General features: G+C 42.9%; 1 pseudogene; it reads left to right on the forward strand.

Annotated features, from left to right (window-relative positions):
• The first annotated feature begins 661 nt into the window (after positions 1-661).
• LOC114617516 lies at positions 662-3566 on the forward strand (annotated as a pseudogene).
• Positions 3567-19943: the final 16377 nt, after the last annotated feature.

The raw sequence follows: 19943 nt of genomic DNA on the forward strand, positions 1-19943 counted from the left end.
TAATCAGTTGGTTTCTCAGCGTGATTTAACCTTAAGTTGGTGTATGTCCTATAGAGGGCTTAAAAATACACAAAGGAGGGGTTGGGGATTTAGCTCAGTGGTAGAGCGCTTGCCTAGCAAGCGCAAGGCCCTGGGTTCGGTCCTCAGCTCTGAAAAAAAAAAATACACAAAGGAAAATATTTCAGAGAAACAGAAAAACATCCCTTATACCTGGAGATGTAAACCTTATCTGCTCAGACTAATTGAGAAAACTTGGTCTCCATATGTATATGTGTGCACACATAGCCATGTAAACACATATGTGCCTGTACATACACAATACATGAGCACACTCAAAGAAAAATGAATATTAAATACAGAGCACCACCGCTAGCCCATTTGACTAAGCTGACAACAGCAGTGCACACATTATATTCCTATACAATTCCAGTGCACATGGAATACTTCTCGGAGTAAAATAAATGCTGTGCAGAAAACCAAGCATCAGTATGTTTAAAATGTTTTTAATCATTTAGAGCATGGTATCTGATCACAGCTAAATTATAAATCAACCACAGAAAAGTATTGGGAAAATCTCTCCCATTGGAAATTAGCTAACACCCCCCCACACACACACACACAATGAAAAAGGGAAAACAACCCATGTTAAAGTTTGCGAAGCATGGAGGAGTAGGTGTAGAGCACTTGCTTAGTATGAGAGGTCCTAGGTTCGATCCCCAGTACAGCAAAATACATTAAAATACATACACAAATGAAGCTATGTGCACAGAAAGCAAGGCTTAGGAAGGAGCTCAGCATATTGAATGACTTTCTAGGAAATGCACACCTGAAACCAATGGTTGTAGAGAGAATCATTACATACTGTTTGGAAGCATCACCTGTCAATAAAAAAGCCTGTGGCCAATGAGCTGAGGCAGGAAACAGGAGGTGGGAGTTCTGGCAGAGAAGGAGTTGGGGGAGAGGAATTCTGGGAAGGAGTTGGGCAGGGGAGACAGTCAAACCTGAGAGGTAACTAGCTGTGTGGCACTCATAGAATAAAATAAATCATGAGCTAGTTGGGGATCAAGCCAAAGCTATTGGCCTAAGCATTTATTCATGTATAAGAAGTCTAAGAGTCATTCATTATTTTCAGGGGCAAAGAGGCTGGGTGGAAAACCCCAAGGTTACAAATGATCCAAGTATTTATATGAGCAGATTGGGAAAAATGAGAAAGAGAAAGTACAGCCTAAATTAAGTAGAAAGAGCAGAGCAAAGGGCTAGGGGTGTCGTCGGGGGTAAAGCCCTCACCTGGGCAAAGGGCTAGGGGTGTTGTGGGGGGGGTAGAGCCCTCACCTGGGCAAAGAAAGGGCTTAGGGGTGTAGTCAGAGGTAGAGCCACAGCTGACATATGCAGGCCCCCAGGCTTGAGCCGAAGCACCAGGGGGAGGGGAGTAATCGAGAGGAAATCAACAAAACAAAACAAAAAGTTGTTCGAAAGTTTAAGCAAAGTGAGCATTCCTTTGGACAGACTAATTAAGAAGAATATGAGAGATTATCAATATGAATGGAAGACAGGCTGGTGAGATGACTCAGTGGGCAAAGGCACTTGCCACCAATCCTGATGATCTGAGTTCAATCCTCGGTACCCATGGTGGAAGGAGAGAATAATTCCTGCAAGTTGTCCTCTGACCTTCATGTACACACTGAGGAACATGCATGTGTACACACACACATGTACACACACACACAGTCACACACATAGAGACACACACAGAGAAACACATAGAAATGCACATATACATGCACACACACAGACACAGTCACAGACAAACACATACATAGAGAAACAGAAAAGCACATACACATGCACACACACATCCACATGCGCACACAAAGCACACCTCCACACACAATAAATGTAAAAAAAAAAACCTAATAGAAAGAACCAAAGACAATATATCAACAAATATCTGACAGATATCAAAAGAATAATGCAGACATTAGAAAATTCTTTATGCCAAGCCATTCTACAGATGAAATCGGATCGATAGATTATATATATATACACACACACACACACACACACATTCTCTAAAATATGCAAAATATGATCCAAATGTGTGTAAGGGATATCATCCAAGGAGTCTCCAGCCATTATGTAGCCCTAAATTTGCAGTTAAAAATGTTTGGTGAAGGCACATAAATCTAACAGGACTGAAATGGATACATTCGGAAACTTTGTATCATGTTTTCAAGTAAAGTCACTCGGAGTTCCTGTGCAAATTACAAGAGAGAAGTTCAAGCAGTAAGGATGTTACCAAGTTGACACCACTTTCACATAAAGTTATCAGCAGACAAGCTACAATTAATACTGGTACAACTGGTCATCTAGCTCACCGGAAGTCAACCATGATGAAGGCTATTTCTAGAGTTCACACTGTCAGATTCAAAAATGAGCTAGAAAGAAACATTACCATCAAGCTCGGATATGCTAATGCTAAGATTTATAAACTTGATGCCCCAAGTTGTCCTAGACCAGAATGTTACAGATCATGTGGAAGCAATATACCAGATGAGTTTTCTACAGACATTCCAGGGACCAAAGGGAACATCAAATTAGTCAGGCATTTTCCTTTGTTAACTATCTTGGCCATGATATTTTGATGGCTACGATGCTGAACGGTGTAGCAGTGATGGAGGCAGCTCTTCTGTTGAGAGCTGGTAATGAGTCATGCCCTCAGCCCCAGACTTCTGAACACCTGGCTGCCATAGAAATCATGAAACTCAAGCCTATTTTGATCTTACAGAATAAAATTGATCTGGTAAAAGAAAGTCAGGCTAAGGAACAATATGAGCAAATTCTCAAATTTGTGCAAGGAACAGTAGCAGAAGGGGCACCAATTATTCCAATTTCTGCTCATCTGAAGTACAATACTGAAGTCGTCTGTGAGTACACAGTGAAGAAAATACTGGTGCCCCCAAGAGACTTTACTTCAGAGCCCTGTCTCGTTGTACTCAGGTCATTTGAGGTCAACAAACCTGGCTGTGAAGTCGATGATCTTAAGGGAGGTGTAGCTGGTGGTAGTATTCTAAAAGGAGTGTTGATGGTAGGCCAGGAGATGTGTAAACCAATCTTTTCCAAAATGGTGTCACTTTTTGCTGAACATAATGATCTTCAGTATGCCACCCCAGGTGGTCTCATTGGAGTTGGAACAAAGATCAACTCCAATTTGTACCAAGCTGACAGAATGGTGGGACAAGCATGTGGTGCAGTTGGAGCTTTACCTGAAATATTCACAGAGCTGGAAATGTCCTATTTCCTGCTTAGCCGTCTTCGGTGTGTCGTACTGAAGTAGACAAACAGCGAAGGTCCAAAAGCTGTCTAAGGATGGCGTCCTTGTGGTCGACACAGGATCCCTGTCAACAGGAGGAAGAGCTCATGCTGTTGAGCCTGATTTGGGCAAGATTGTCTTGACTAATCCTGTGTGCACAGAAGTAGGAGAAAAACTTGCCACTAGCAGAAGAGTTGAGAAACACTGGTGTTTAATTGGCTGGAAGAGAAAAAGAGGAGTGGCCATTAAGCCATAGATGATGACTGAAGACTTCAAGTTAAACAATGCCTTGGGATGGAGTTGGAATTTCTTTCAATAGCCTAGGGGCAAATTTTCAAAGCAATTCTAGAGAGGATTAACTTCATAGCTCATTACCTTACTAGTAGCCATAAGTTTATTCTTATGTTTTGGCAATGAAAATGTAAGCTCTACCTTTTTTCTTTTTATTGATTCCTTGTTTCATGTCATGTAATCCAATCCCACTCATCCCCTCATATCTGACCTTTGTCCTGGCAACCTCCCCCCACCCCCGCCAAACAACGACAACAAAACAAATCATAGAAAACATTTCATCGTGGAAGCTGTACCTTCTGTGACAGCACCAATGTCGGATCCTCATCAGGACCCTGCAGTTACCCTGTTGCTGTGCTGCTTTGGTGTGTAGTGGAGATCCTGCAGCTTTGGAACAGCAGGGCTGGCCCTTTCACAATCCCAACCGTTGGAAGATGATAGAGATTTAAGGGTGGGTCAATTCAGAGCCCTGGATCTGGTCAGGGGTGACAGCTGAGCTGGTCTGCTGGGCCCACTCTTCCAAGTGCTACAGCCTGTGGGGGGCTGGGCCAGCTCTCCCAGTGTGCCTTCACCATCAGTGCCAGCTTCACTGTGTTGCCCAGGTGAGGTGCAGGGACTGCTCATGCCCTTAAGGCCAGCCCTCCCTACAGAAGGTGGCAATGGGGGAGGCCATTCCATCCACACCACCTCATAACAGATGAGTGGCAGGGCCAGCTGTCCAGAGTGCTGTGTCCAATGAAGGGTGGGGCCAGATCTGCGCAACCTTGGACATCCCAGTGTTCTCTAGTATTAATAATTTAGTCGTGGACACTGATCCGCCACTGTGGACCCACGGACTCAAACATGGCCCCAGTTGCAGGGATGCCCACTCATAACAGGCTACTTCTCTCCACTCTAGAGCCTTCAATTCTTTTTTTTTTTTGTCCCATCTGTCATGGTGACAAGCAGATATCTATCTATGGTTATTCGCTGGAGGGTTGTTCTGTGGGTGGCATGGAGGTCTTCAAGACCTTGTGTTCCTCTTCCCATGCTGTGCTGCTTTGGTTTAATTTGATTCTTATAAGCCCTCGGCATAAGATGAGTTTTGGCCATAAAGCTAGGGTGAACAAAGGACTGATATAGAACAATACCACCGACAAGATGTCGCTGTGCCCATTGCTGGGCTTGTAGCCCACTTCTAATATGGGGCCTAAAAGGAAATGTGAAAAGTGGTATACTACATACTACATTGGATCAGATCTACATTTTAGCAAAAGTTAAGCATTCCAAAATAATGTCTAATTTATCCATCAATGACAGTTTGAAGAGAAACTTTGCTGCAACCAGCCTTTGCAACCAGCAAGTGTAACATGAAGTTATCTAAAATGAAAATGATCTCCTCTCATGGTTCCTCTGTGAGTAGCTCCATAGTGAAGGGCAATTAGCAAAAGCTAAAGACCTACCCCTTTATTTGTCCTACTGGTGTTCTGTTGCCTGGAATTTGAAGGAAGACGACCTATAGGCTCAAATGAGCACTGCTCTTAAGAAATTGTGTGCCCATTCTCTAAACACAGGTGGATCTTTCTTACCCGTTTCCTGGATGGGACCTTAGGAATCCAGTGCCAGAAGTTCTCACCCTCTTCCTGTGCCCTGATATGTCTTCATTATTTATGTCTAAAATCTCAATCTCCCCCCACTGGCAAAGAGTATAACAACGGATGATTAGTAATAATTGACAAGATTCTGTTCGGGTGGCTTTGTGAGGTCTTTGTTTTAGTAAACTATGGATGGAACGATCTCGCATGATGAATAGACACTCTCCCATTGACTCCGCTGCCTCTAGCAGTAGTGCCTTTCTACATACTGCATTGGATCAAATCTACATTTCAGCAAAAGTTAAGCATTCCAAAATAATGTCTAGGATTATAGGTAGGATTATGGCGGAAATTGTGCTATTGGTAACCTTTGCGCCTTGAAAGAGGTAAAAGTTGTTCAAAAACAGTGTGTCCTTTGGTTTCTAAGTTGATTCCCCATGTGCCTACAACTCTCTTGTGCCGTGCTTTTTAAATTAATCATGTTTTTGCTTAGTTAGATACCCTTTTACAACAATGATTTCCAACTCTGACTGACATAAGAATTGCTGGGGAAGTTTGAAGGGGGGAAAAAGAGCCCTGGGGTGGAGGCCAGGCTTTGATAGTTTTTAAAACATCCCAGTGTTGAGAAAGAAGTAAGTTTAGAAATATGTGTCGTAAATAATGGCTTCACTGATTTTTGGTTCTTTCGTTTGCTTTTCTTTTGATTGACATACAAATAGGATTTAGTGCCACCATTACTCTGCTCTTTTGGGTACTGCAGCTGCCTTAGAGAGGTTTAGAACTGCGGCTGTGAGTCTCGAGTTTGAGGGAACCTAGTGACATTATGTACTTGATTGACTCTGAAAGGTTGTATTGTAGCATGACGAAGGCATTTAAATAAAACAAGGTTCTGAATCAAGCATCAATTTTATATCTATGTGCTATGTGTTTTGCAGGTACTTTATACTAGAAATTCTGGTATGAGACTTAAAATGTTGAATGGCTTCTCATGTTAGAACTGGAATCAGAATCTGTCATTAATTTCAAGCATCCGTGTGAATTTCAGTAATGTACCTCCTTGTCTTAAAAGTTACTTCAAGTCAATGCAGTGATTCTCAGCAAAGTGTGTACCTGATTTAAAGTTAGTCTAAAAAATAAGGGGCATCAACGTCACCTAACGACTATTTGTATATTCTGTATATATCCTCCAAAGATGAGATGTGTGTGCTAGCTTTTACAGAGGAATAGAACTAGTAAGTGTGCAAATAACTGGATTCATAAATCTCATTTCTTAAAAAAGAAAAAAAATGTTTGGTCAAGAAAACTCTCGGTTCAGATGACATAGGAAAAAATGATATGCAACACGTAAGGATAAAATCAACTCTACAAAAATCCCCCCAGAAAGCAAGTGGAAATGCTCTGCAGCAGTTCCCGCTGGCCTCAGAAAGCAGGCCAGCCAGAGAGGTCAGCGAAAACATCAACACGGAGCTCAGCTTCAGTGGAGCATTGCTGCTCATGCCGATAATGGCAGCAACTGGGATGCAGAGACAGGAGGATCACCGTGGGTTTAAGGCCAGCCTGGGTTATAGAGTAAGACCCTGTTCCTAAAAGGCAAAACCCAAAATCAATTGCTTTCTATACATACTATTCTATAACATACTGTCTTACTACCAAAATTTAACAGATGCAGTGCATGAAAAAATAGACAAATGTTTCTTAGATTCAAACAAAATTCCAATTTGAATCCAGATGTAGAGAGAATTTAACACTTTCATGACCACCTGAATTTATCCCAAGAACACAAGATTGGTCTAATATTTTTAAAATATGTTTTTTTTTTACTCACCAGGCTAATGTGTATTTAAAAGAAGATTAGCAAGTGTTTATTTCAAGGCATACAGAAGCAGTGTATTAGTGTAACTAATATACAAAATTTAGCACATAATTTAAATAAACAAACAAAACCCCCAGAACAAAAGCACAAATCTTCAATGGTTGGAAAGATGGTTCAGTGATTAAAAGTTGGACCCTCTTGAAGAGGACCTGAATTCAGCCCCTAGCTCTCAGGCTCTTCTACAGGGTGTAACTCCAGCTCTTGGAGAATCTGAGGCCCCCTTCTGGTCTCTGCAGGTTACTGCACTCATGTGTGCATAACCCTGCAAAATCGCATAACTAAAAATAAAAATATTTTCCAAAAACTTCTCAAAACTATGACTAGAAGGAAAGGACATTCAGAAAAAAACTGAAGTTATCTAATTTAAAAAATTAGTAACTAATAACAAGAGATTAAATGCTTCTTTTGAAGATCAGAAACAAGTCAGTATCTACTTTTTACATTTGTATTTGAATGACAGTGGAAGTTCTAGACAGTCCAATAAAAAAAGAAAAGTGTCTGTAATTACAGTTCCAAAGAATCTAACACTCTCTTTTGGTCTCTGTGGGCACCAGGCATTCGTGGGGTGCACAGACACACGTGCAGTCAAAATGTATTAAATAAAAAATTTGAAAATTTCAAAAGAAAAGCGAGTAAAGACATACAGATCACAAAGAATTAGGTGAAAACATTTTATTCACAGATGTAGAAAACTCATAATTGACAGAGAATTTTCCTGAATTAAGAAATGGGGTTAGGCCGGGCAGTGGTGGCGCACGCCTTTAATCCCAGCACTTGGGAGGCAGAGGCAGGAGGATTTCTCAGTTCGAGGCCGGCCTGGTCTACAGAGTGAGTTCCAGGACAGCCAGGGCTATACAGAGAAACCTTGTCTCTGTAAAACCAAAAAAAAGAAAGAAAGGAAGGAAGGAAGGAAGGAAGGAAGGAAGGAAGGAAGGAAGGAAGGAAGGAAGGAAGGAAGGAAGGAAGGAAAGAAAGGAAGGAAGAGAAAAAAAGAAATGAGGTTAGTCAGTGATTTCAGAATAAACTCAATAAAAATCATCTTTAATAGCTAGCAATAAAAAAAATCTAAAAGATGAAACAGAGTTAGTTTATAATCGTATTAAAATATGCAGTTTTGCTTCATGTCCTGGCCGCCATCGGAGAGCAGCAGGTATGGCCCTGTGCTACCCCGTGGCCGTGCGCCTCCACAAGGACCACAAGAACATCAGCAAGCCGAGCGCGTGGGCGCCTCACCAAGCACACCAAGTTAACCGGGAGATCTGCGGGTTTCGCGCCCTACGAGTGGCGTGCCATGGAGTTGCTCAGAGTGTCCAAGGACAAGCGCGCACTCAAGTGCATCAAGAAGAGGGTGGGCACACACATCCGCGCTAAGAGAAAGCAGGAGGAGCTGAGCAATGTGCTGGCAGCCACGAGGAAGGCAGCAGCCAAGAAGGATTGATGAACCCTCCCCCAATAAAAGATCATTGCTCCTATAAAAAAAATGCAGTTTTTAGGGGTAAATTTAACAAAAATATGTGCAGACCTGCATTCAGAATGCTAAAACTTTGCTGAGAGAAAATCTACAGACTGTAAGTGAATGAAGCCATCTGGTGGAATCATGGATCCAAAGCGTTATAATGACCTGCGTGAACTCCCAGAGCTCCTACACGACAGTAATACTGTCAACTGAACAGTATTGTGTGTGCGGTTGGGGGCGGGCTGAAGGGGCTGATGAAGTCACGAGCAGACTCCTTATAAGAGGCCCTGAGTGAAGCTTAATTTCCCTCTACCTTGGTTGCCTTTTGCTCTCCTGTCCCCTGTCCTCTAGAGGACAGGGCATTCCAGGTTTGATCTCAGAAGCAAGTGAGTAGCCTTGTCATGCACCATGTCCAGCAAGGCCTTGGTCCTGGGCTTCCAGCCCCTGGGACTGTGGCAAATGAATTTCTGATCTTTGCTTACAACCAACCTCCAGTATTTTGTCTACTATAATGGTGTTAGTGGAGTGTTGTTGTTGATTTCCTTCGAATAAAGAATCTCAGTATGCTTTAGGTAGAAAGTCAAAAGCTGACTCAATGGTTTATAGTGAGACAAAATAGGAAAAACTATTCTGAAGGAATAAGTTTTACTTAATTTAAGAGTTGGCTTGCAGTCCTAATAGTAGCTGGGCTTGGTAGTGCACGCTGTTGATCCAGCACTCAGGAGGCAGGCTGATCTCTGTGATTTTGACAACAACTTGGTCTACATAGCAAGCTTTAGGCCAGCCAGGGCTACATAATTAGACCTTGTTGGAAAAAAAAAAACAAAATCCCTATAGTAGCAAGTGTGCTTTATCATAGGGACAGACCTATAGCAGAACACAATAGCACACACATGGTGACTCAGGGAGGGAAGAGGGTTCTTGTCAATAAGTGACTCTGGATAAATGGACATCCATACAGGGTACAGTAGGCTTCAGATTTTACCTTACTCCAAATGGATGGTAATTCCATAATGCAAGAGCTAAAACAGTAAAACCACCAAAGCCAGGTGGCACACTTACTCTGTAAGCATTTTATGCTTTGCAGGACAAAGTGACTCTGTCGGAGGCACTCAGCACTCTATCAGAGGTACTCAGCTTGGACTCCAAAGCACTAGAACAGCTAACAATACCATACACTGAACCAACGTGGTTGTGTCCCACTAGTGCCTGGCTTACAAAATCAGGTAGAGTTCTAATACAGCTTTGTGTCCAAAGCCACGGGCTACGTGAAGCTCTCTGTTCTGGAAGGAAGCAAAGGGAAAAAAAATCTGAGTTTGGGTTAGGCAGTGATTTCTTCAGGTCAATTAAAACAGTCTACCATAAAGAAAAATATTGATATATCTTCACTGAAATAAAACCTTTTGCTTTGGCAAAGGGGGGATGATAGTGAACACCTTTAATCCCAGCACTCAGGAGGCAGAGGCAGGTGAATCTCTGTGAATTCAAGGCCAGACTGGTCTACAGAGCTAGTTCAAGGACAGTCAAGGCTACACAAAGAAACACTGTCTCCAAAAACATTGCATTTTCAGTAAACCTTTCCAGTTTTCAATTGGCAGAACTGTTTCTGTAGCAACACTATAGATCTCCTCAGGGATCAACGTTGGTGGATTGGTTCCTCCTCTTCTCCTCTTCCTCCTCCTTTTCCTTCTCCTCTTCTTCCTCCTCTTCCTCCTCCTCTTCCTCTTCTTCCTCTTCTTCCTTCTTTTTCTCCTCTTCCTTTCTTTTCCTGTTGGAAGATCAAGTGCTCAACAGGAGCATTTACCAAATTAAACTTGGCCAAAGGGAGTCTAAGTTTCTGAACCCATCATGGCACCATGATGTCACCATGGCAACTTTGTTTGTACATCTATTGGACCAACACTGAAATGGCCTGGGAAAGAGGCTATTGGACGTCTGCAGTATGAGTCATTTTATCCCCTTGCCTCGGAGCCTCCTCTGTGGTGACTATCCTTGGTAGTCATTCACAGATCACAGGCGAGGACCTTTGAATTCTGTGGCAACCCACAGAAGCCTGTCTGCACAACACTCCGTCAGCTTAGCTACCACCAGCCATCCAGTCCTGTCCCTTCCAAGTCCCTGACCACCCAGCCTACTATGAGATTTTTATGGCTGTCTTTCATGGTCAATTTGAGTGGGGGCTATAGTGCTCTTCATTTGTGAACAGTAAAATAAAACAGGCTCCAATTCTCTCTCAGTTAATCAATTGTAAGGAGCAGTAATGAAAGGCCTAAAGGCCTCTGCTGAGGGAGAGAAGACAGCTGAATGGTAGTTGGTGTTGAAGAAGCCTCAGTCACTTACTTATGTTACTTTGCCTTCAAGGCTACCAGACAGTTTTTCAAGGCAGTGTTTCTCTGTGGGCCCCTACCTATCCTGGAACTCAAGTTGTAGACCAGCTCTTGAACTCAGAGATCTGTCTCTGCCTCCTGAGTGCTGGGATCAAAGACATGTGTCACCACCACTTGGCTGTGATGGTTAGTTTTAATTGCTAACTTGTTACCACCTAGAATCACTTGGGAAAAGATCCTCACTTGGGGATCACAACGGCCCCTGGGCATGTCTAGTCTATGGGGGATTGTCTTGATTGCCTTAAATGACGACCCAGCCTGAAAATGGACAGCATCGTTCCTGTGTTTGGGGCTCTGGGCTGTCTAAGAATAGAGCTAGGTAGTTGAAATCTAAACATGCATGCTTTTGTTTCTTTTTGCTCCTGACTGTGGATATGTCTAGTTGATTTGGGTCTCTTCCTTGACTTCCTGCAATCATGCAATAGAACCTGAAACAGGGAGGTGAAGTAAACCCCTTCTTCTCAAATGTGCTTTGTCACAGAGCTTGCATTTTTACCGTAGTAATAGAAATGTAACTATGATGTCATTCGATGGTAGGTTGCTGTTGCAGTCACCAGTGTTCTGAGTAAGTTTGCAGAGAGCTTTGGCCACATGGCCGCCTCACTTTCCACGGTTAAGAAAATCAGCCTCTAGAGAGATCAAGCAGCAAGTCAAGAGTTTCCAAAGCCTGCCCATTCCATGAGCCCAGGACCGTGACTGTCCTGCTGAGTGCCAGAGGCGCCACACAACGGTGCCACTCGGCTGTGATCGTCAACCACCACTGTTTCTGCTGAACCACAGTCCAAGGCATGGGTGTGAGCTCTGTCTTTGCCCTCCACAAGACCTCTGACAACTCAAGCAGGGTTTCTATTCTGAACAGCTCACACCGCCAGAGCCTAGAACATCAGGAAATCAGTCTGCTCTGACTGCCCTTATCCAGGCCTTTCATCTGACTATTTAAGTTTCCTTTCCACATTAATTAAGTGATGAATTAATCAACAAAGTCATTAGCTAATTGGCTTTCATGTCTGGAAGCTCTTTCATAAATGTCAGGAAAAATGACATTTTCAACGTTTAAAGATACATTACCCAACCTTAAATGCTCAACTACAGAGGGTGGCTTCCTGCTAGGCTAGATCAGAGTGAAGGGGTAGGGATGTAAAAGACAGAAGAATGCTTTCTGGGCTTGTGGCAGTGTGACACTGTTTGGAGTGAGCACCGCCTGCTTTCTACTTTGGTTCTAATAGGTACAAAGGTACCAAGTTTCTCCTGTTTGACATTCAGCTGAGTAATCTTAGAGGTTAATTTCCACGATCCTTATCTATGAAGTGGATATACATCTAGTGTTTTCGAGGAGACTAAATCATTATGTAAAAGCGCATTATGAACTGCTAAGTGCGATTATGTAATGTTCTATCCGGATAGACATTTAGCTCCGGGGCGTATGGAGTGGGGCTGAGGTTGAGCAAGAGCTTCCTGGAAGAACTAGCAACTGCAACTTTGTAAAGAATGTAGAAAGGAAAAGGGTGCTTTCAGCACAAAAGGAGCCCGGCAAAGGGCGAGAGACAGCTTGGTTTCTCTGACAAAGAGGCCAAAGTTTGCACAGCTAGATGTAAGGACTGGGGGAAGTAGAGCTGGGAAGAGGGGTCACCAGCAAGATCATGGAGCCCCTTGAGACCATCCTAAGGAGTTCAGACTTGTGATAAGTGTGGGAAAAAACATTTGAAGAGGGAGTAGCATGGTCAGCATTATATTTAGAGTTTGTGTTAAACAGACCGGAGCAGTCAGGATAGGCAGAGGGCTCACTCAGGCTGGTTCAGTGACCTTATCTGGGACAGGGAGATTGTAAAACACGTGGGGAAGATCATGTTAACTCAAGTGGCTCTGAGGAGGTCCAATCTGCAAGCCAGGTGGTCAGGAGGCATAGGGGAAAGGATGGAAGATGACTCCCAGGTTCTCTCTGAGGCTGAGGGATCAACACTGGTGGTGAAATGTACTCAGAAGAAGCATTCTGATGGTCAAGGCCTGAGTGAGTTCTAGAATGTTAAAACAGTTCCCATTCTCTGCCTTGGGAGGTTCCTTTGGGACTAGTAGAAAAGTATCTAACAGACTTAACAATGAAGTCCTAAAGCACTGGAGACCTTAGATAAATAAATATAAAACTATTATTTTTTTTTACTGAGATTTTCGACTTACTGATAATATGAAAAATATTTTATATCCAAAGGTTAGGAGATGGCTAAATCAGCAAAACACTTGCCACTGAGGCATGAGGACCTGAATCCAGATCCCCAGAACACATGTATGAAGTATCTGTAATCTCAGCATTGAGGAGGAAGAGACAGGCAGACCCTGGAGCTTCCTGGCTACCCAGCCTAGAAGGGTCAGTGATACCCAGTTCAGGGAGAGACATTGCCTCAAAAAAAAAAAATGGAAAGTGATTAAAAAAGACACCCAGCCTTGACCTCTGACCTCCATATACATGCGCACACACATGTATGATTATATACGCCTTTTAAAAATTAATAATTATAAAATCAAAGGATACTTTGTATCTATAGGTTTTTAAACTTTATACCCTTTCAACCAAATGAGAAATTGCAAAGTCTAAATTATATTTTAAGGATTACCATATGACATTTAACCCTTCATTTTGCATGAAATCATGCTCTTAAACCCCAAGATAGGGACCACTCATGAGGATACTTTAGCCCAGGGATGCTTTTCAAGGATAAACACATTTTGAGTGTTGTGTCCAGTGTCACGTAACACTTGCTTGAGAATTGCCCTCCACATTCAACTTAAAATCTTGTCTCTTGGTCCCATTCTTTCTGGTTCCAGTCCTTACCCGAAATAAAGTCTCGCTGTTACCCTGTAACCTGCGAGTTCACTCTCATACACAGGAATGAAGAATAAAAACTCGGAGCCATCAAGAGATTTCCAGGCTTTAAATAATAACTTACATTCTTTGCTGTTTTCCGATGCTCTGAGTGGGGATTGATAACGTTCAAGTGGTCCAGGAGGCTCCATGAGGGAGACCTATTCTGCCGCCACGTGAACTTCTCCTCTTGTCTTGCGATTTTGAGCTCCTTTCTAAGGCCAGAAGTACACACTCTTATCTTTACCAATTGCTTCTCTATTATGGCTACGAATACGTTGGCATACAATTTGACATCAAGGATAGAGAAGAAACTGGCTCTTTCCTTCCTCTTGGAGTTTAAGTCTTGGACCAAATCTCCATGATTTGAAAGTTGAACACAGTTAGGGTTAAACTCCTTAGTCTAGCTTGGGTTTTACTAGCTTCTCAAAGATATGAATGGGGTGTTAATGACTTGAATAAAGCCGTCTTTTGCTCATTAAAGGGTAAGCAAGGAATACTATTTTATTTTATGTACTTTGGTGATTTGACTGCATGTATGTCTATGTGAGGGTGTCAGATCCCCTGGAACAGAAGTTACAGACAGCTGCGAGCTGCCATGTGGGTGCTGGAAATTGAACCCAGGTCCTCTGGAAGAACAGCCAGTGCTTTTAATCATTGAACCATCTTTCTAGACCCGCAAGTAATATTTTTTAAGTACATACTTACCAGGCTCATTTTAGAAGTGGTAATAATGCCATAAGCAACTATGCCTTCATAAAAGAGAGAATAGGGAGATTTACAAGGTTAAATATGAAAACGTGTTTCCTTTTAAATGAAACATATCAGTTTATTAACCAAGATAATCTAGTTTGAGAAAAGTAGTAAAATAAACATTTTTGACACATGCTATTCAAAAATGAGTGCATAAAGAGAGGCAGATTACCAAAGGTTCTCAGTAAAAGTTGGAAGCTGATTGATGAATACTCCAAATAGCAGAGGAGTCTAAGACCTGTTGGTGCAATATATGCAGTGACAGCCATGAGCCACAAGGTGGTGCTATTCTCAGAAAAGAATCCAGTTGGTCCAAGATAGACATTTTACTACTCTTATTCAGATAGAGCATCCTGCTTTTAGGAAATCAGCCCTGAACTTCTCAAGTTCTTAGGAACTATTTTACATTCATGTTGTTATTCCTTTGGCCTGAGATTCTTCTCACTTTTTCCTCCCTCCATCCCCTTTCTAACTTACATTTACCTCATCACCAAAAATACCATTTCCTTAGGAAATCTCACCTCCCCGGAATAGGTTTGTCCTATAGTGTACACTACCAGAACACCTAGTCCTCACATGACATATAAAATATATAAACTATATACAATATTATTTACATATTAATATAAATATCATAAGAATATATGTGTTATATATGCATATATATGTTAGACAGGGTCTCGCTATGTAACTCTGGCGATCCTAGAACTATACACACCAGGCTGTCCTCAAACTCACAGAGATTCACCTGCATCTGCCTCCCAAATGTTGGGATCAAATGTGTGTGCTACCATGCCCAGCTATTTTGTACTTCAGAAATTTCTTCATCTATTAAAAAATTTTATTTAATTTTTATTTAATTTTATTTTTATGGATGTTTTGCCTACATTTGTCTGTATACCACTTGCATGCCTGATGCCCTGGAGGTCAGAAGAGAGTGTCAGATCCCCTGTAACTGGAGTTTCAGACAGTCATGAGCCACCATGTGGGTTTAGCTAATAGGAATGCTTGCACCCAAGCCTGGACCTGAGTTGGAACACCACAGTCTACGTAGAGGAGACGGAGAACTGACACCCACAAGTCATTCTCTGACACAATAAAATATAATTCATAATAAAATTTCTTAAAATTAACTTAATGCCAGGTGACTAATGTCTTTAACCTCATTACTCAGGAAGCCGAGAGAGGCAGATTTCTGAATTTAAGTCCAGCATGGACTACAGAGTGAGTTCCAGGATAAGCAGGACTATACAGAGAAACCCTGTCTCAAAAAGCCAAGACAGCAAGTATGTTAACTGGCTGAGCCCTGTGAGCAGCTCCTGGGTGAGTAGTTCTCACTCCTCAGGGAGACTAATAAAATCTTGCATTGTGTGGCAGGTGGAACCAGCAGTCAAGTCTGAAAAGTGTATAATCGACATAGTATCAATTTTTCAATAACAAAGGTAAGTCTAGCCCCGGAGGGCAAAGGTCAACCACATTATCCTTTTGTGGGGCTGTGCAACAGATTGAATAAAGGATGGAGAGACATGAATTCTACAGACTTGAACTTAGAGGAGTGTTGACAATTTGGACTGCCCCCGTACCAATGGCCTGGCAGACCTCTCAGCCTCGATCAACCCAAGGGTTAGAACCTTTGTGTGTACTCCCTCCTCTGGGCTTCAGAAACCACTTTGTGAGATCGCTGTCTGAATGGACATTGACCTACACACTGAAGGCAGCCACTTGAACAGGGACCTCGGTCCATTTAGGAGCCTAAGAAATGTTACAGAAATCTCTTTTTTGTGCTGCAAAAATTACTTCAAGTTCGGAGGCTTAAAACAATCATCTATTACCTCACAGTTCTCCACCCACTCAAGGTCTGGCATGGGGGAACCAAATGTCCGAGGCAGTTTCCACCTGAAGGCTCTGGAGAAGGTCCAAACTCATTCTGGATGGTAGTATTCCATTCCTTCCAGCTGCAGGACAAAGGTCCTGTTTTGTTGCTGGGCTGTAGCCAAGGATTGCTCTCAGCTTTTCAAGGCCTCCGCCATTTGCAAGGCAAAAACAGTGAGAAACCCTTGTTCTTTGAACCTCTGATCCTTGCTGCCACTACCAGTCAGAGATCTCTACCTTTGAAAGTTTCAGTTGGTTAGGCCAGCCAGGCTCGTCCTGATTTGCCTCTTTCTCTTTCTTCTTCTTTTTTTAAAGTTACACCTTTATTTTTATTGTATGAATGTTTTGCGTTCATGTATGTCTGTCTGTTTGCCACTTGTACGCCTGGTCCCCATGGAGATCAGAAAAGGGCATCAGTTCTCCTGGACCAGTAGTCACAGGTGGCTGTGAGCCACTCTATGGGCACTGCAAACTAACCTGGGACCTCTGTAGGAGTCACCAGTGTTCTTAACCACTGAGCCATCTCTTCAGATCTCTAATTTCTCTTTCTTAACATTAATTATGCCATGTCACATTTACTGCTCTGGAAATGGTAGTGAATTCTGTTAAGTTCATAGTTCCAAGGACTTGGAAGACAGAATTCTGTGTACTGCGCAAGCCTCTGAAATCTCACCGGCATTGATGTGACATCAGCTTGATCTTCCACCTGCTGCAACTGGACAAACCATTAATCACTGAGCTGGTGTTTCATGTGTAGGGTAGGAATAAATACTCTGTTTATCAGGCTTTGTAAGCATCAATGTGAAGGTAGATATGGAAGTACTTTGGGTCATAAGGACCTATGTGTCAGGATCTAGCTGCAATAATATGCACACATGTACAGTATACCACACATGCAGTAGAAGAAAGTTCCTGAACTTTCTCTCTACTTTCTACATCAGTGCTAAGGATGGAACCAACATCCACACACACCCCAGTAAGTGCTTAACTACTGTACCATATCCCCAGACCCAACGAGGTCTCTTTGAATATGACAAAACCAAAGGCCACATTCCCTAAAGTGTCACAATAAAATAAAAGATTAGGCCACCAAGAAACACAAAGCATGGCGCATGCCTTTAAGCTCAGCACTTGGGAGGCAGAGGCAGGCGGATTTCTGAGTTCGAGAGTTCGAGGCTAGCCTGGTCTACAGAGTGAGTTCCAGGACAGCCAGGGCTATTCAGAGAAACTCTGTCTCGAAAAACCAAACCAAAAAAAAAAGAAAAAAAAAGAAAAGAAAAAAAGAAAGAAAGAAAAAGAAACACAAAGCATTCTTTCAAATGGCCATTTATTTCCCATCCGAGGCAAAGCTAGGCCATGTTGATAGTTCATATACAACTAGACTGTTTTAGCATTCAGTCAAAGGTGAAATGTCCTTAAGCAACTGGCAACTAACTACAGACTCCCAATCTAGCATGGCTTCGCTTGTACAGTGTTGGGATCAAACTCAGGGCTCTCCTTAAATGTGAGGCACTACAGGCATGACCAGGTCACAGACAGATGGACACGGCCTATCTATGTTGCTTCCCCTGTGAACCGTCTTTCATGCAGACATTGTGAGCAGCAGCAGCATCTAATTAAAACTCTTCACTTGTAACGCCGAGGGGAAGATCCTCTGTGGTCTGTAAGGAAGCACAAGCATCTGATGAAACCCCAGCTTTCCTTTTGTCTGTGTGTTTGTTTCCCACAATGCAGCTTGCTTTCCGAGGAAGAAGCACTCAGACCTTGATGTATTGTCATTGAGAATGATGACATTTTATCAGACCTATTTCCTTTTTAAAGTTTTTAAAATTAAATTTATTCAATTTTATGTCGGAGTGTTTTGCCTGCCTTATATGTCTGTGCACCACGTGTGTGCTTGGTGCCTATGGAGGTCAGAAGAGGGCATTAGATCCCCTGGAACTGGAGTTACAGACGATCATGAACCACCACGTGGATGCCGGGAATTGAACCTGATCATCTGCAAGAGGAGTGGTGCTCTTAACCACTGAGCCATCTCTCCAGCCCCATCTTTTCTTTAAAAAACAAAATTATTAGGTAATGTCTTCCTCAACTCTTTCTTTAAAAGCATGTGTGTGTGTGTGTGTGTGTGTGTGTGTGTGTGTGTGTGTGTGTATGTGTGTGTATGAATGTGTGTCTATACAGCATGGCAAGCATATGGAGGTAAGACGACAACTCACTGGAACTGATTCTTTCCTTCTACCATGTGGGTTCTGGATCAAACTCAGGATGTTAGGCTTGGTATCGAGTGCCTTTACCTGCAGAGCCTTCCCACCTACTGCTGCCTCAGCACTTTCCAGCTAAATGCCCGTAAAGCACAGTACAGAACCTCTCACATAGTGAGTATATTTTAAGAAGCATGTGGGGACTGAGGGATTGCCTGGTTAACCAGACATACTGGTTGTGCATACTTTTTTTTTTAAGGTTTTTTTTTTTTTTGAGACAGGGCTTCTCTGTGTAGCCCTGGCTTTCCTGGAACTTACTCTGTAGACCAGGCTGGCCTCGAACTCAGAAATCCACCTGCCTCTGCCTCCCAAGTGCTGGGATTGAAGGCTTGCACCACCACTGCCCAGCGGTTGTGCATACTTGTAATCCCAGCACAGAGGAGATGAAGGAGGGAGGATCCTTGGGGCTTCATCGCCAATCCATCTATAAAACCCACTGAGCCCTGGGTCCCAATGAGAGATTCTCATCTCTCAAAGCAAGGTGGACAGCTCCTAAAGAACAATACCCAAGGCTGCCTTCTGGCATCTACATACATGCACACATGCACATACCCCCGTGTACATATACCTGTGCACATACACCCGTGCACATACACTGGTGCACATACAAAAGCATTTGCTCAATAAATAAAATGCAAGCGTCAAGGCTTTCGATAACTTAAATGTGCTGGCTCCAACAGCCCCTAGAAGTTTTACATCACTGGACCTGGGAGATGGGTCAGCAGCTAGGGGTGCTTGACACCAAGCCTGATGACCTGAGTTCAATCCCTGAGACCCACTCAGTGGAAGGAGAGGGAAGGAGAGGGAAGGAGAGGGAAGGAGAGAACCCACTCCCAAAGGTTGGGCTCTGACCTCCACACGTGCACCGTGCCACATGCATACATACACACAAGCTAAAAAAAAGGGGGGTCGGGGGAGGGGATCCAGGTTGGCCTGACTAGTTAAAACTACCTCTAGAAATAGCCATGCAGGATAGGAGAGGGGTTCATGACCCACTACACTTATCTAAGAATCTACTGGCAGTCAATGGCTGCCAGAGAAGGTTAAAAGTCATTTTACTTTGGGCTGTAGCCCCCGGGAGGGTTGTCCACTCTCTCATGGGCAGCCCTACACACATGTACACATGGAGAGCACCAACTGGACTCATGCATTAAGTTGGGAGATGTGTTGGGTGTCCAGGAGGAGTTAGAGGGGAGAGTAGTATGAGCAAAACACGTTAAACATCATGGAAATTTCGAAGATTAAATAAATAGTATAAAGATGAAGAATAGCCACACAGCTGAGATGAGCAGCTGTCTATCTGCTG

This window comes from Grammomys surdaster, unplaced genomic scaffold (genome assembly GCF_004785775.1).
Source record: "Grammomys surdaster isolate TR1022 unplaced genomic scaffold, NIH_TR_1.0 137, whole genome shotgun sequence".
Lineage (NCBI taxonomy): Eukaryota > Metazoa > Chordata > Mammalia > Rodentia > Muridae > Grammomys > Grammomys surdaster.